Genomic DNA, 15,423 nt, shown 5'->3' with positions numbered 1-15,423 from the left:
TGGTCTGCATGGGGAAGAGAAGCATTTCACCTCACCTGCAGAAGTCCTATTACTCCCCAGTGACTACATCAGGGCCTCAGGTAGCTTTTCTCCCACCCTGTGGCCCCATACATCAGAGGAGATGTTTGGTCAGATGTGTTGTCCACTTCTCCGCTGTGGCTGGAGTCAGGAAAAACCCCAGAATGGGAAGGGATGGGGTGTGACCTCATGCAGAAACACCTCACCAGGAGGCAGATGCTCTGTGGTCTCTCCCACGCAGCATGACCCGAGCACATGTCACGTATGCTGGCACACGTGCACAGCCATGGGGCTCCCTCTGTGTGCCTACAGCAGGACGGATGCCATGCAGTGGGATTTCTGCATTAGGAAAGATGATCGGCTGACCTTCAGAAGACAGATACGATTTTCATTACCTCAAGTGCAGGTTTTTACAGTGAGACAAGCACCGTGCAAGTGGCCTCTCGCTTGGGATGCACGTGGAGACCAGCCGTTCAGATCTGTTCTGTCTTCCTCCCACCATTACCCCTTATAAATCAGTCCTGAAAGCCATTTTCAAAAACTTCAGGCTAAGGCCACTATGTGTTCCTTGGCTCCATCACAGTGGAATTCATCACTGGTAAATTATTTTGCTAAATCCATTAAGCAATTCAACCAGAACAGCACAAGAACCCCAAAATATGCTGTGTTTGTGGCAGCAGGCAACCTGCACATTCCCTGAGCGCCTCTGCATTCAGAGGTGACAGAACTGTTAACTAATATTGGCAAATCAAACTTTGCAACAACCCAGATCGTCTGACTCCTGGTCTTGTGCCTTGATCACAAGACAATCTTTCCCTCTGCAAGAGCACTGAGAGCGAGGGATGAAACATCACTTCTGTTGCCCAACACCTCCCCCACGGACATGTTCCACTCAGACCTTGGTATACATGGAGGAGAGCCAAGAAACAGATGTAATAACAAAAGTAATTCCTGGGCAGCCTCTTGCGGGGCTCTTCTATAAGCTCTGATCAGAAGCTCTGAGCTATCAAGGTTTTTTCACTCCCGTCTTGGTAATCCTGGATCTTCACAGCACAGATTTAGGACTGAGGTGAACCTCAGGCAGGGCAGCCTGCACCGTGAGGAATACCAGATTTGGCCATATGAAGTCTTGTTTCTTAGGGGGAAAAAACAAAGACAACACCCTGGAAACTAAACACGACTTTCTTTATTCTTTCTTTTCCTTCTTATGAGGCCAATGAGGCTGCTGCATTCTTGAAAAGATACAAATGCAATCCCCTCGATTAATTTATATGGAAACTGGCTCCAGCCTACAGTAAGGATTCAGTATCAGGATAAGTTTTGCACAATGGAACATCTCTATAAACTGAAAACCCTGTGGATTCATCTGTTCAGGATATCCCTGTTTCCTGATCCCAACCCAAAGCCCACTCAGAGCCTTTCCACCGGCTGCAGTGAAATTTGGATCAGATCAGCTAAACAGAGTTGCTACTGGCTTCTCCGCAAGCTCCAGCAGAGCAGTCAGCCCCGCGGCCTTAAGGGTACACAGGTACCAGTACCGGTCAGACTGGTGACAACTAGGTGCCCATGTCAGCCTGGGAGCTGAGCCCTGCTCTCCCTCTGCTGCTGGTCCCATCTCCGGCACCGCACAGGGGAGCAAACTGTGGACTGCATGGACCGGAGACGCTCAGGCTCTCCAAGTATCATAGGCAGACATGCTCCTTGCTTGGTTTTAATTTCTAAAAAGGCAGAAGCAAAGCCAAGGAATGTGTTGTTGCTACTGATATTCTGGGTCGGCTGCTTGCTTTGCTTGTATTTACATGCTTTGGGGAGTCATTCCCTGTCTTGCAGAACTGCTTTCATGCGGTGTTAATATTTCTTGAGCATCCTGCGGCTCACTCCACTCTCCTTCTCATTAGTCAAGTGACTTTTTCTTTCTGTAATCGATAATGACCCTCTCCAGAACTAGCTAATCTGAGGGGGGCGGGGGGGGGGGGGGGAAGGTGTTATCGATCACATTTTTACTGATCTAAACTGAACTGTCTTTCCTTAGGAGAAAGACAACATGGCTTTTCATTACCCTACTCCCTTTCCTTTGGCTTGACCCGTTTCCTTTCTTTTTTTCCCCTCTTGCCAATTGAATCAAATCCTGTAACTAACCTTTAAGGGTTCCTTAGTCTTTATTTTGTTCCTATTAACCTTCTGTTTCTCTGGATAATTCTGCAGCCAAGAGTAGGTGTGACTCCCACGTTACAAGTCTAGCTGTGCTGTTGACTCATGTGCTGTGCTCGCAAAGCCAGCTCCTTTAATGGGAAGGCTTATGCAATGTAGCGAGGTCTCCCAGAGCATATGCTCTTACTCGAGTTGTGAGATTTCTGCTTGTTCCCTCTGCTAAATGAGACTGAAAATGCTGGTGGGCCGCACAGAAGGTACACGCTATTTCATGAGCCCTTACTATGCCCTGAATCTGCACATGAGTCCCTGGGCCCCCGCACAGCCCATATGAAAGATACTTTGGGCAGATTCCCCCCTCTCTAGACCCAAAAATCAAATATTTGCAAAGCGATGCTTCTTGGCTCGGGATCACGGCGATGCTGCAGAGAAGCCAGTGCCCTCCGAGCGGGCAGGCTGGCTGCAGGCTGCCTGCCCTCCCAGAGCTCGGTAATCGCCCAGCGAGCAGCCCTGGCTTTTAAAGGCCACTTTACGGTACACGGAAATTATATAAAGTGAACTCAACAGACGGTCAGATTTGGCCTGTCATGTTGGGAGGGCTCTCACACAGATTTTTTTTTTCAGGAGGGAAACCAGCAAGACATGGTGAAAAACACCCTATAGCTTTTAACTAATGTCTTTGAGATCTAGCCATCTGTTACCATGAAATTCAAGTAAGAAGCAGCCACCATTTTGAAGACAGTCGCTTAAAAACGTGAGAGAATTTAGCCCTTGATTCCTTGGACAGAAACCTGCTTCGATGCCCACCTGAAAGGCCAACGCACAAACTACAAACCTCTCTGGGTAAGATTGCATCTTCCTTGCAAGGCTGAGTAAAAGCTGAGCTAATGGCTACAAAACTCCTGACACTCCCGCTTCCCATGATGGAGGCAGCGAGAGCCAGGGTGGATGCGGGGGGCATGGACCCCCCTAAGCGGGACCTTGGTACCCCGGCACCCCTGGCAGGCAGCAGGCAGCCGGGACCGAGCGAGCTGGCGCAGGTCAGAGCAGCCTCTGCTATTTCCTGCGAGGCTGACTGCCACCCAGCCCGTAAACTCACAAGATTCATAAAACACAAAAATAAAACCTTGCAGAAAGGAAAAAAAAAAACCATCTCCTGCAACAGAGCCGATGTACTGCCCGCTTGGGTTTTCGCTCGGGTTTCCCGCAGCGTGCTTCGCAAGGGGCTTGAGGGCTCGAGGCAGAGCCGTGCGAGGCAGCGCTGCGTCACCGCGGCCCTTGGCTGGAAGTTCTCTGGAGAGCCGGCTGGAACGTTAACCTGGGGCTCGCTGCAACGCTCCCGGTGGCACCTTTCCCAAAAGGAGATTAAACCCAGCAGCTGCTGATATGGAAACCAAGTGTTTGAACTGCAGTGCACTTACATATGCTAATAGTGCGAAGCCACCGACTCCTGCAAACGTGATGCAGGAAATGACTAAACGTTTAGTGCTTGTTATTTAGCAGTATTCCTGGAGACACGTAGGTGGTGTGGACAGCATGGTATGTGCATTAAAGTGCAATTTAGGTCAATGATTCTTTGAAAGGACTATTCTTCACCGCCCGCCCCCCCCCCCCCCCCCCCCTTCAGGGGCATTTGCTATTCAAAGATTAACTTTTCCAGTTATCTTTTCCAAACAGTTCCCATCAGCTCAGAATAAAATTCAAAAGGGGAAAAGACCATAGGAACTACCCTGTTTCAATACTGAAATATCTCTGCAAAGTTCTCATTTTATCTATTTTTAATGCTTACAAGAAGAATTTAAAAGAAGCTTTACAGGGAAGAGTGCATGTTTAGACAAAACCTATAATATTTTATAAGGTGTCTAACTTTTTAACAGGTGAACTGACAACCCAAAATGAAAACCAGACCTGGGAAGACCAGCCAAATACAGCCTGTGGGAAGGCATCAGCACAGCTTCAGCTTACACTGCAGCATGCCAGGGCTGCGATCCTCCTTTTCCATGGACTCTCCAGTGCCCAGCAGTTCATGAAGCATCTCTGAGTATGCAAGGTGGTGCCTCCAGCCCTGTCCCAGCACCCAGGGGACCTCATTAGGAAATACAATTATTCTCCAAAAGCTGCCTAAAAGCTATTAAAAGCATGTGCTGCCTAAATCTATCATTGTATCATCTATCATGTGTGCATTACTGTAAGGAAAACCAGTACATCCACCACACCCAAATGGAGCTGAAGGCTCCTTGTCCTCCTGGGAGACAGAGAGACCCAGGGGAGATAAGGCTGCCGCAGAAAAGTGTTGCATCTCTGAGCACCGGAGTTCACCTGCAGTGGGAGCAGGCACACAAAACACCCAGGTTTCTCCCCAGTGCTGAGGGACTCTGGCACTGTTTTCAGCAGGAGTCCGAAAAATCCCAGACTGAAATCAGCGGCAAGTCTCCGGCGGGGCTGGGGGAAGGATTTACTGGGAGGGCAGCCCCTAACACAGGCATCATGAAAGAAAATGTCTCTCTGCTAAAGAAAAAAAAATTATTGATGGCAATGCAGTTTCCTGCTCCAGCACCAGCAGTAAGAAATTCAGAAGACCCTTTTCAAATGGGAATGAGACCAGGCAGAACACTGGTCCTTTCAGGTCACCTATTTTTTTTCCACCCAAGGATCAGCTAAACAAAATCCCAAGAAAAGCTCATTGTATCCATTTAATTATTTAAACAATAGCACCGCTTTCAAATCTCCTCCTTGCCATCGCTCAAGAAAAGCCTGGTGTCCCTCACAGTATCAGTGATATCCAGGGGACCACAAAGCATTTTAGGGGGGACTGCTACAGGAGTTGAATTTAAGTTAAATTCAATTAAAAAGGCATTAAATACATGCAGCCAGTGACAGAGTGAGGGGAAACAATAGCTATGACACTTGCCAAAGCTCACCCGTGCATTAGGGTACAAAAGCTGGCTTTGAGGAGGGTGAGCACACTGCAGGGATGCCCAGGTTATTGCGATGTCCTTCCAAGAGCTCCAAGGGACCTGCAGTTGCCAGCTGGGCGCAAGCAGGGGTGGGTAGGAGGGAGTTCAGTGGATCATCTTCTCCCCAGGACATCACCTCCAGCCGCCTCCTGCCCTGGGCATGATCCTGTCCCCTCCTGACCCAGCAGATCCCAACACCAGTTCAGTCATCCTGACATTTAACAGTGCAGACTGGCTGGCTACTGCTAACTATTGTTGAACTGGGAGAGGGATCACAACTAAATTTAAGCCCAAATAATTTTTAAAAGCTTCTTACTTTCTTTTGCGAAACTTGTCTTCAAGTGTTTCACTTATGCATGCGATGTAAGGAAATAGCTGTGGATGACCCTGAGATGCTATTAATGGTCACCAGGCAGCACTTGTCTGTCAGATAACATCTTCTGAGAAGAATTTTTCAAATCATTGGGAAATCTCAGATGAACTTGAGATGTGTCTCTGAAGGCTTACATCAGCTGGGTACACGTCTCTTTGGATAGCTAGTCAGGACGGATCAGACCCATGGTAAACAGAATGCGCTTTTGCACGAACCACAGCTGTAATAAAACTTCCTCATGGCAATAGGCTGTGGAGATACGTTGGGTGTGAATCTCATGGGAGAGTCAAGAGGCATGAAAACCCAATATAAAATGCAAAAGGACTCGGAATAACCCCCTTGATTATGCAAAATGACATGTAACTGTCTTTAGTTTTCTCATGTCTCTCATTTTCTTCCCTACTTTTCCCTTGCTCCATGGTTTTGGTTTGCTCCTGATTCATATTGCTCATTTGAGGTTGGGACTGGACAATGGCATTCACCAAGAGCAAGCTTTCACTTGGCCAATTTTCCAGCATTAACTGTCTTTCAAGGCCATTTGTTCTTAGGTATAAAGCCTTCCCCCTATCCCAGGGAAATTGATATGGCAATGCCTTCAGGACTGCTGCCAGGGGAAGCGCGTCCTATTGCTCCTTCATTACCATGACAACTATTGGGACCTTTGCTGCATGTCTCAGTATCTTGGCTGTAGTTCCCAAGATAGAACAATCTTTCCAAATGCAGGGAATTCCCTTTGGATAAAGGGAGAAGGACAGTCACAGGAAAGCTTTGACTGCCATTCCTCAAATTTATTTCTCCATGCCCTTCCAGGCAGCTGCAAACACCACTGAAGTCAGCTGGCAGCTCCGTACCAGCTCCGGCAGGCTTCAAATCAGCCCAGGATACAAAGGCCAATTAAACCTCTGGTAGCGCCAGTTTTACAAGTGCAGATGCAGAAATCACAATGCACAGAAATCAAAATATAGGAGATCTTCACTTTTTTCCTCTTAACCCACTTAAGGGCCTTACATAGCAGAAAGTGCACTACTGGAGGGAAAAAAAAAAAAAAAAAGATGTGCAAATACTGAGTATCATTAAAATATGAGTAGCTCATGCAAATGTGGTTAGGAAAAAGAGCTCCTACATTAACACTCTTCTTAGGGAATGGAGAAGCTGTTAGTGATCACTACAGAGTTCCTCCTCCCTGCAGCTCCTCGTCTCCATTTCTGGATTAGAGAAGCAGAAGTGCTCTCTCATCTGCTCTGTCACCACCCTGACCTTTCCTGAATCGCTGCTTGCTATCTTGCCTGTCAGTGCCATATACTTTTCACTCCAGACACTCTCTCTGGAGCACTTATTACTCAGAGACCTAATTGCTTAGTGCTCCCTCAATCAGTCACAAGTGCAAGACATCAGAAGACATCTAAGAACCCAGCTTCTTTGAGATCCCAAAGTATGAAGACAAAGAATGCCTTTTCCCAGGAAAACTATACCTATATATAGTCCATGCCATGAAGCCATCTCACATCCTTATTTTGAAAGGGGATGACCCTGCATTTACAATAACGTTGCGCTTTTGTAAACATCAGCTAAAGACTGTCACTTTGGATCCGTGACCATGCAAGGTGCTCATGCACTTCCCAATAACGATGCCTGACCACATCACTAAGCAACACACATCCTACATTTCCCATACGCTGTTCAACGTTTGACACACAGATCTTTGCTTTCATCTAAAAAATACACCACGGGTGGGATCTGTTTATACTGGGTGGAAGTCTGTATTAAAGCCAAGCCGGCAACCACAAGTGTTAGAAACTGGCAGAAAGGGCAACAGCTGTTACGATGCAAAAGTACATATTTGCTTGAAGACTCTGGCTAGAAAACCATTAGAGAAATCCAGCCTGAGTCTTGCTCTGCGCCCTCACCAGATGACTTCCAAGGGCAAAACCAACTTTCCTGCAGCAGCCTGGACCCGGACAGTGTGCTGGCTCCCTGCCCGCCAGCTGCTGGCACGCAGGTAATCCACACTGGGTAGTCTCAGAGACCACAGTGATGGAACCACGTGAGTTCCTCCTTTGCAAATTGAACATGTACTACTGTGCTGCTTTGAAGAGAAGTTTCCTGATAGATTTGTCTTTAATCAAAGTATAGCAGCTAAGTAAGATATTAAACTGATGGTTTAACTACAGCATCAACAGCTGAATCACAACGGCTGAGCAAGCAACCGGTGCCAGACAGTCCTTGTTCCCCATGGTGCCTGGGAGCCCCAGGGAACCAGGTGAAACCAGGCAGCAATGCTCAAGGCTCCAACACCTGCACTGCCAAATCCATCCAGTGACAGTCCCGTGGCAGTGCCAGCAGAGGAATGCCCACATACTCCCTAATTGTATTTGCAAGCAGGATTAAAATGCTCTAAGCCTTATCTCTGTCACTTGATGCAGAACAAACCTCCTTATTCTAGGGACAAAAGTCAGGGAAGTGGGAGAAGTTGCTCTTCAAGACACGAAGACTTGGAAATGTGGGCTGAAGTTTGAGCTGATCAGAAGGAGCCCCCACAAATTAATTCACAATCTTTAAGCATGCTCCTCTTTCAGCAAGAGCTTTTAAGTCACCCTTCAGAGGATTAGGAAAAGACAGAGAAACACTTCTGTGGGGTTTTTTTTTGCTTCCAATCCAGTTTTCTATGCTTTGTGTGTGATATTAAATGAATGTAATATGCTACTGCAGAAGCTTTCCATAGTCATCTAAACACAACTGTCCAAAATGAGAAAGGTAAAATCATTTCCTCTAAAAAGTTTGTAAATATGAAAACTATCATGGATTGATGGGGTGGTTCAAAATTCCCAGGATTTGCAATTGTGATCACCACATCTCAAATCTCAGTGAAGGTTTGGGTTTTCTTCCCCTACTAGCCATATGTTCCAGTACTTCATTGCTAGCAGCAACATTTTTGGGTGCTTCTCCTAATTATATCCAGCAGTATTCTCAGAATCAAGTACCAGCCCTAGATATATCAGTATCAATCAGCAGTACCCTTCCTTCACATCCAAATGACTTGACTCGTGCCAGCATGCTCAGACAAGGCATGAATCCTCAAGTAAAAAAGTCAATCAGGCTTTTGGATTTTGTGCAAACCACGTAGTACTGGGATGGGATGGGCTTTCCTCCTGCCAGGTGACCTACTGCAGATCATGGCCACCACAGTCACAGCTCAGGTCCTGGGTGGATAAGCACCTTCACAGAGGTGAACAGTGATCTGGTTACTGTAAAAGGGAAAAAAATGGGCTACTCCGTAGAAAAATAGCAGCAACCCTCCCAGAACATCATTAGAGAAAATACAAGTCCTAGCTTTACAGAAATGAGTAAAGCCTTCTTGTGAATATTTGTTTTGAGTAAAACTTGCTCCAGGGTGATTTGCTTTGTTCTGCTGATAGTGGAACAAACTCAGGAGCTTCATGCGTGAGTAGTATGTAACAACAGCAGACTGAGCAAGACCACACTGGCACCAGAGATAAGCTTTATGTCTGTGTTGCACTCCCAAGATGTCCTCGTTCCTTTCAGGTCAGGAACTGAGTTTGGGGGAATTGGCTGCTATTTTGGGGGGAGTGGTAGCCTATTCCCCGCCACCCCCCCCACCCCACCCCCCAAGTGCTTATAACAAGACCTCTATGCACAGTAATGCCTGCAAATTCACTTAGCTGGCCAGGAGCTAACATCTGAGCATGTTGCTCAACCAGACCACAGGCAACAAAGCCATCAGCTGACAGTCCCCCAAACCCTCCAGCACAGACCTCAGAGCAGGATGAGAAAGGGCCAAACGCCAATCCCATCAGCAGATTAACCACTTGGCAACTGCTCTGCCTTCCCTATCTGATGGTGTTTGCCCATACAGCTCATGCAGACCTCTACAGACTGCCCATGTGTGCATGTATAACCACCTCACCCTGTGTGAGGGCTTCAGCATCAGCGCTGGTGGCTGAGGTCCCCAGGTCCAGAGGGGCTGCAAAGCTCCAGCTGTGTGCTTGTGCGTTGTTTCAAGTGACATGCTGCCAGCGGGGCAGGGGACCCACAGCAGAGCTGCCTCTGTCCTCCTCCAGCCAGAGATGAGCTCCTGTGCCCCACAGCTGCCTGCATCCTCCCACCATAATGCTGGCTAACTGCAAAGAAGCAAATATTTGCAGGAACCAAACACGAAAGGTGCCACTAACCACATCCCTTTGGGTTTCGCCCTATGGAATTTTGATGAATTGCATTAAGGAGTCCAATGCATAATAAAGAAATGCAAGAATTTCCCTGCTTTTACCTCCCTCCTCCTTTCCAGTCTTGCATCAGCTTCCCCCCACCCTCCTGCCTTGCATTAACTTCAAACTCCCTTCCTTAGCCTGCAATTACAGCACAGAAACCCCCCCAGCAATGCAATGATTTCTCTGGGCTCTCAGAGAAGTTTACTGCCCACACTAGATTTATGCGGTGTTTGTTTATTTAATGGCCCAGTTAGGAAACTCAGAGTGGGATCTGAGTACGCCCAGATCACAGCACGACCTGGCAAAAGCGCCTGGGAGCTCTCTAGCCTAAAACCACAGCAGCAGCAGGCTGCATTTCTTCCCCATCGTTCACAACAAAAATGGGAGAACATCACTCCCCTTTTCTGTGAGAAATGTCACCCATTTCAGCAGGGCTACACCCAGAGCTGGGCTACTGACACGCAGCCTCAGGCCACAGTCAGCCTCGTTCACAGCCCCAGTTTATTCATGGGACAACATGGAACAGCCTGCAGCCCTCAGAAGCAAGCTCTGCCTCCTCAATTTCTGTCTCATTGCTGTGAAAATGGCAGCACTGAGAACGCCAGTCCCACATCTACAACCTTTGTAAACCAGTTCGTAGTCACTCACATCAAACTCATAGGCTCTGCTAGTGCTGACAGTCCTGCTCCTCCACTTTCTACCCCTTCTATGAGAACAAACAGCATTCAGATGCTGTAGGAAGCGTTAAGGCCATTTCTCTTTTTTTATATATATATATAAACAGAAATTGTCCTGCGGGATTCTCTAGCTGGTTTAGTGTTGCATTACACTACATGGAGCACACAACCAACACAGAAGAACACAGAATCTGGCCCACAGTGAATAAGTATGAAAATCAGACACGAGGGGAGAGTCTCCATCAGCCCTCCCCACTCCATGTTCAGGTGATGGCCAGACAGGTGCAGCCAAGAAGAGGCTTCTCCTCTGCCCACCAGACAACACAAAAGAAATTACAAAACCAGGTACCTGCTCCCAACACACTAGTACTATTTCTGCTCCCATCTCCAAGGCCCATGACTTCCTTTTATGCTCTTCAGAAATCTCCTTCTCCCAGCTCCAAACCAAGACTTGAAATTATTAGAGGGAGTAATGGCTCTCAGGGCAGAATGCAAATTTAAAACACTTGTCCCAAATAACAGGAGGTAGTAATTAGGCTCCAGCACTTCCAAAGCAGCATCCCTCAGCTACACCCTTTCTTGCACTGCTACACGGATGTAGGACATGTACCATGACCATGCTGTTAAGATGCTGGTTACAGAAGGCTGGCTTGTCTTATCTGTTTCATAAATCAGCTCCTCTTTTTTAATTTTCCTCATTCACTCTGTCCTCTTGTCTATGAGCTTTGATTCCTGCATGTTTAAACTTTTTTTGCTTTTCTGTTTGTCCCAGTGCTACTTTTTCTTCGCCCCCCCCCCCCCCCCCCTTAAGATGCTTGCTTCCTTAAATAGTTCTTTCTGTCTTATTCCTCTCTCCCTTTTGTTACCATATTCTCTTTCTCACAGTTAATCAGTGTCTCCTTCATCTTCCCTGGGGTTTCCTGCAAGGGCATTTGCATTCTTTCTCAATCACAACAAACAGGTGATTTCCATTTAGGTGAGGAAACACCTCAGACATCCACATGGCATCAAAGCCTTCTGCCACCTCTGTTCACAAAATCCCACTGAACTTTTGTTCTGCAAAGCAGAAGTTCAGATGCACCTTGCAATGAAGTGACAGGGTGTACGAGGCACAGCCATCATCCCCTGCCACTGAGCTATTCCCAAAGCCTTCCCTCTCCTCTGCTTTCGGTGTTGCCTTGTCAATTCTGACCATACCACCACCAAACTATGCATCTCCCCAGGCCAGAAAGGGCAGCTCTCCTGCTCTTGCGATGCAAAACCAAAAGTGAATGATGCTGATGCTCCAAATCCCCACACAGCTGCCGGATGAGGGCTGAGCTTATGGCTGCTGCAAGGATCGAATGCCCAAGGCAAAACAGACGGGCCACAAGTACCTTACCCCACTAGTGCCTGTGCCCTCAGGGAGGAGCAGGAGGTTGAAGAAGACAAGTCTTTACGTGGCTTTTAGAAAGTACATGTGTTCATTGTTATCCGATTAAATTCCTTACAAATATGCTGTAAAGTTAGCTCTGAAATCAATGAATGGTCACGGATCTCCTCAAGCACAGGATTTATGTTTAAGAAACTCCATCATTACGGTAAACGTACAAAAAGGTGTGTCCAACTGGGTTAACATTTTTACAAGACAGCCTCTGGTTCACTTTCTTCATCCCAACTGCCATTTCAAAGATGGGCCAAAAGTGAAATTCCAGGTAAAATAAGTCAACATAGAAAGAGATGTTTCCAAAAAGGCAGATGGAAGCAAAACAAGTATGGTTTAACATATCATATTTTCACTCTCAAATTGTTTAAGGTAGAATTTGTAGGGAAAAACATCTTCAGATACTCTAAATGGCTCAGCCAAAAATTCCCATGCTGAGAAAGCAGAGGGGAAGCAGCCCTATACCAATTACACTGGCCCGAAGCTTCAGAACATGTTCTTCAGGCCAGCCAGAAAATTTGAGTGATGTAACAATTCATACATTTTTTAAAAAGTTTTTTAATTCATCTGGAAGTTTACTTGCTCCCTGACTTTTGAGACACTAGTCTGGACTGTCAATCCTTCTGCAGCCACTGCAACAGCTAGAAAGTTGCTTTGTTTTAAACCCAAAGCAGAGCTCTTGGTAATCCCCCCGCATCAGGTGTGGGAGCTCTGGACACACTGAGAGCCTCACAAAGCGGGGTTGTGCTGCTAAAGCAATGGTGAGGAGATGCACGTGCACACCTTGAAAGGACATGCCATCGCGGCGCATACTGGGGGAAGATGAGCTGTGGCAGCCCCATCCCATGCCGGTGGCAGCAGCCACCCCCGGTGCACCGACCCAGCCAGTGCCCCGACAGTGTCCCTTGGCTGCTGCCATCCCGTGCCCCTGCTGCACCGCCACCTGGGAGCCTCACGATGCCTTCGCTCCGGCCCCAGGTGCCACAGGCAGACATTCCCCGGGAAGGGATGCAAGGGTGATGGGGGAAAGAGGGACGGTCTGCACCCCCAGGCAAGGAGAGGGGCACATAGGGCAGCACTCGGGTCCAAGCTGTGGCTGCAGAGGGGGTTTGGAGGGAGGCTTGTTCCCACAGTCACTGGTGCATCCCTACACTGGGACCAGCAACCTCCCCCCACCCAGCGCAGGGCTGACTTCACATCCTCCCAGCCCGGCATCCCTTCCCAAAGCTGCGGGAACTGCTGTAACGCAGCTACTACCACGGTGTTTCCTGATGCCCAGCCACCCCGCTGCCTCCCTGTGGCACCCTGTCTAGAATCGGTTGGCAAATAATGCGAGTGAAGGGCCGTATTGTGTCTGCCCCTGCAAGCGTCCAGCCCGCTCCCTGCCGCACTAAACCTGCAGATAAACAAACAGCGTAAGGGTGCAGTGCAGACATCTCCGGCAGGAAACAAAGCACAGAACTTGCTCTATTTTAATCCCGTCAAGGGTCTTCTTGGAAGCGAGGCAGAGCCCGGCTGTGCAGAGTTAAGAATGAAACCCTATTTTTAGCCTGTCCTCGGTGAGGTAAGTGCGCGTGAGTCAGATGCCGGCGTGGGATGTTGCATAAGACGGGGCCTGCGCTGCAGCTCCTGGCACACGGGGGTGCGAGGAGGATGGAGGGAGCCTTCCCTCGCGGCTTCCTGGCATTGTCATTTCAAGACAGACCCTTCACGGTATTTAAATGCAGCGTTCTTTCTCACCCCCCCCCCAAAAAAAAAAAAAAAAAATTAATTAGAAACAGCAGTAGGCTGGTTATGTAATGTGATTAATTGCAGCATTAGAGTGAAAAAATATAGGGCATACAGGTCTTAAAGATTCACATGCAAAGTCATGTGTGGGAGTGAGAGAGACAAGGGTGAAATGCAACTTATCTGTTTGATTAGGTACTTTTCATGGGGTAGTGATTTATTCCCTGAGTAATTTAATTGGAGTAATTGGCAGATAGCTACAGAAAAAAAAAAGGCAAATAAACATCCAGAAGACAATGCAACAAAACTGCTTTCACAGCATCTCTAAAGGTTAGAACTGTACCTTGCTAGCAGGATGTTACCCTCAGCAGCAGACCTGCCCCTTAATAGCACTCACTCACACCAATAAAAATGAGGTTTTCCACTGAGTCATGATTAATGAACTGCAGACACATGCCAAAATAGCAGAATTGCAAATAACTTTCACTATGCTGGAACTTTATCCGAGGGAATATCTGAAGTTTCAGGATTAATTTTACCCCCCTGCCGTTTGTAAACCTCTCTCCAGGGAAGACCTGAAGCCCAGGCTGGCATTCCCTCCCCCCGTGACCTCCAAACACCTGGCACTGACGGGTGCAGCTCTGTAAATGGTGTATGCTCCATGGCTGTTGATTAAATTCAACCTCGTTTAATAATGGCAAGAAGTTACGGCCATATTCGATTGCTCAACTGTCCTATATGTCGATGGGCTAAGTGAAGGCATGTCTTCATTGCAAAACAACAGACCGCCTGCGTCTGACTGAGCAGCCCGACTGCAAAACAGAACTCAGCCAGGCTGAGTGAGTGAGTGAGTGAGTGAGTGCGTGTGTGTGTGCCCCTAGGACTTGAGGAAGCATATCTGGATGTCTTTTAGCACTGCAGTTTTTCACAGTGAAAGAACTGTTGTTAATATTCATGGAAGGGAAGATGAAAAGGCACTGGAGAAAGGAGCTCATGGCAGGGTACCAAGGATGTCTCAGCAGGTTTTATCCTGAACCTGAAGGTTCACAGTCTAAGTATGGCTGGTCTTACACTACAGATTATTCTCCAGGATTGTCTTGGTGCCAGCTACCCCTAAATTCAAATCTAAGGCACTGGTGAATGAAGAAGTATTAATTTAAGGCAGCGTACCAGTAAGGGCCTGAGCTCCCTCTGAAGTGAGCTTCACTCAGTGAGCTCAGTCTAGTTCTAGCATTACTTCATTACTGGCAACCTTAACTATAAAGCGAGGGTTGGAAACAGAAGAACCTCTGGGCTTGATTTCTCCTGAAGAACAGCTTTATTTGCTACAGCCATGCCATATCCTTGCAATGATTTCAGAAGCCCCTGCTTCTGAATATGTCCAGCAGCAAAATGCCAAGATTAATTTAAAAGCAGCTTTAAAATTACCTTGAGTTTGCATCTTATTTGATTGCTCCACTAATAAGAAAAACACTAAATGATTCATATTAGAAAAATAGATTTCAGCGGTCTTCTAATGCAGGCCCAGTGTTAACTCTGAATCAAAGGACTGCAAAGTGATAAAAGCAGAAATACACTTCCACAAGGCTTCCAGCCTTACTGGAGATGTGATGTGAAGGAAAGTGAACTGGCCAAGGAGTCTCAAGCCATTAGCTGCTTTTGTGCAGCTACACAGCATTGCAATATTCCTCAGCTGCTTTCATGTATTTCTAAAGCTTTCCTCAACCCTGCACGTGACAGCTAAGCACTAAACACGTCCGTCAATTTAGCATTTGACTTCATCTCTGCCAGTGCATGTGTTATGTATCATTCAAGGATGCTTTTTCCCTGATGCAGAACCTATTTGTAGACAATTATCAGGCCAGATCCT

The 15,423-nt window shown here is 47.3% G+C and overlaps 1 long non-coding RNA gene across 4 annotated transcripts in view; it reads left to right on the top strand.

The window, feature by feature from the left end:
* The window catches only part of LOC308062791, a 36,558-nt gene that overhangs the window by 15,227 nt on the left and 5,908 nt on the right, over nucleotides 1–15,423 (top strand). For all 4 annotated transcript variants that reach the window (XR_013927693.1, XR_013927694.1, XR_013927695.1 and 1 more), the window contains exons 3-4: nucleotides 2,794–3,012; nucleotides 4,047–15,423. The exon at nucleotides 4,047–15,423 is cut by the window's right edge and continues 5,908 nt beyond it. This is a non-coding gene — a long non-coding RNA (uncharacterized lncRNA). The remainder of the gene's footprint in view (nucleotides 1–2,793; nucleotides 3,013–4,046) is intronic.

Source organism: Falco punctatus (assembly GCF_963210335.1).
Source record: "Falco punctatus genome assembly, chromosome: 4".
Classification (NCBI taxonomy): domain Eukaryota; kingdom Metazoa; phylum Chordata; class Aves; order Falconiformes; family Falconidae; genus Falco; species Falco punctatus.
Note: the sequence above shows the minus strand (reverse complement) of the source record. Positions and strands in the feature narration are given on the sequence as shown.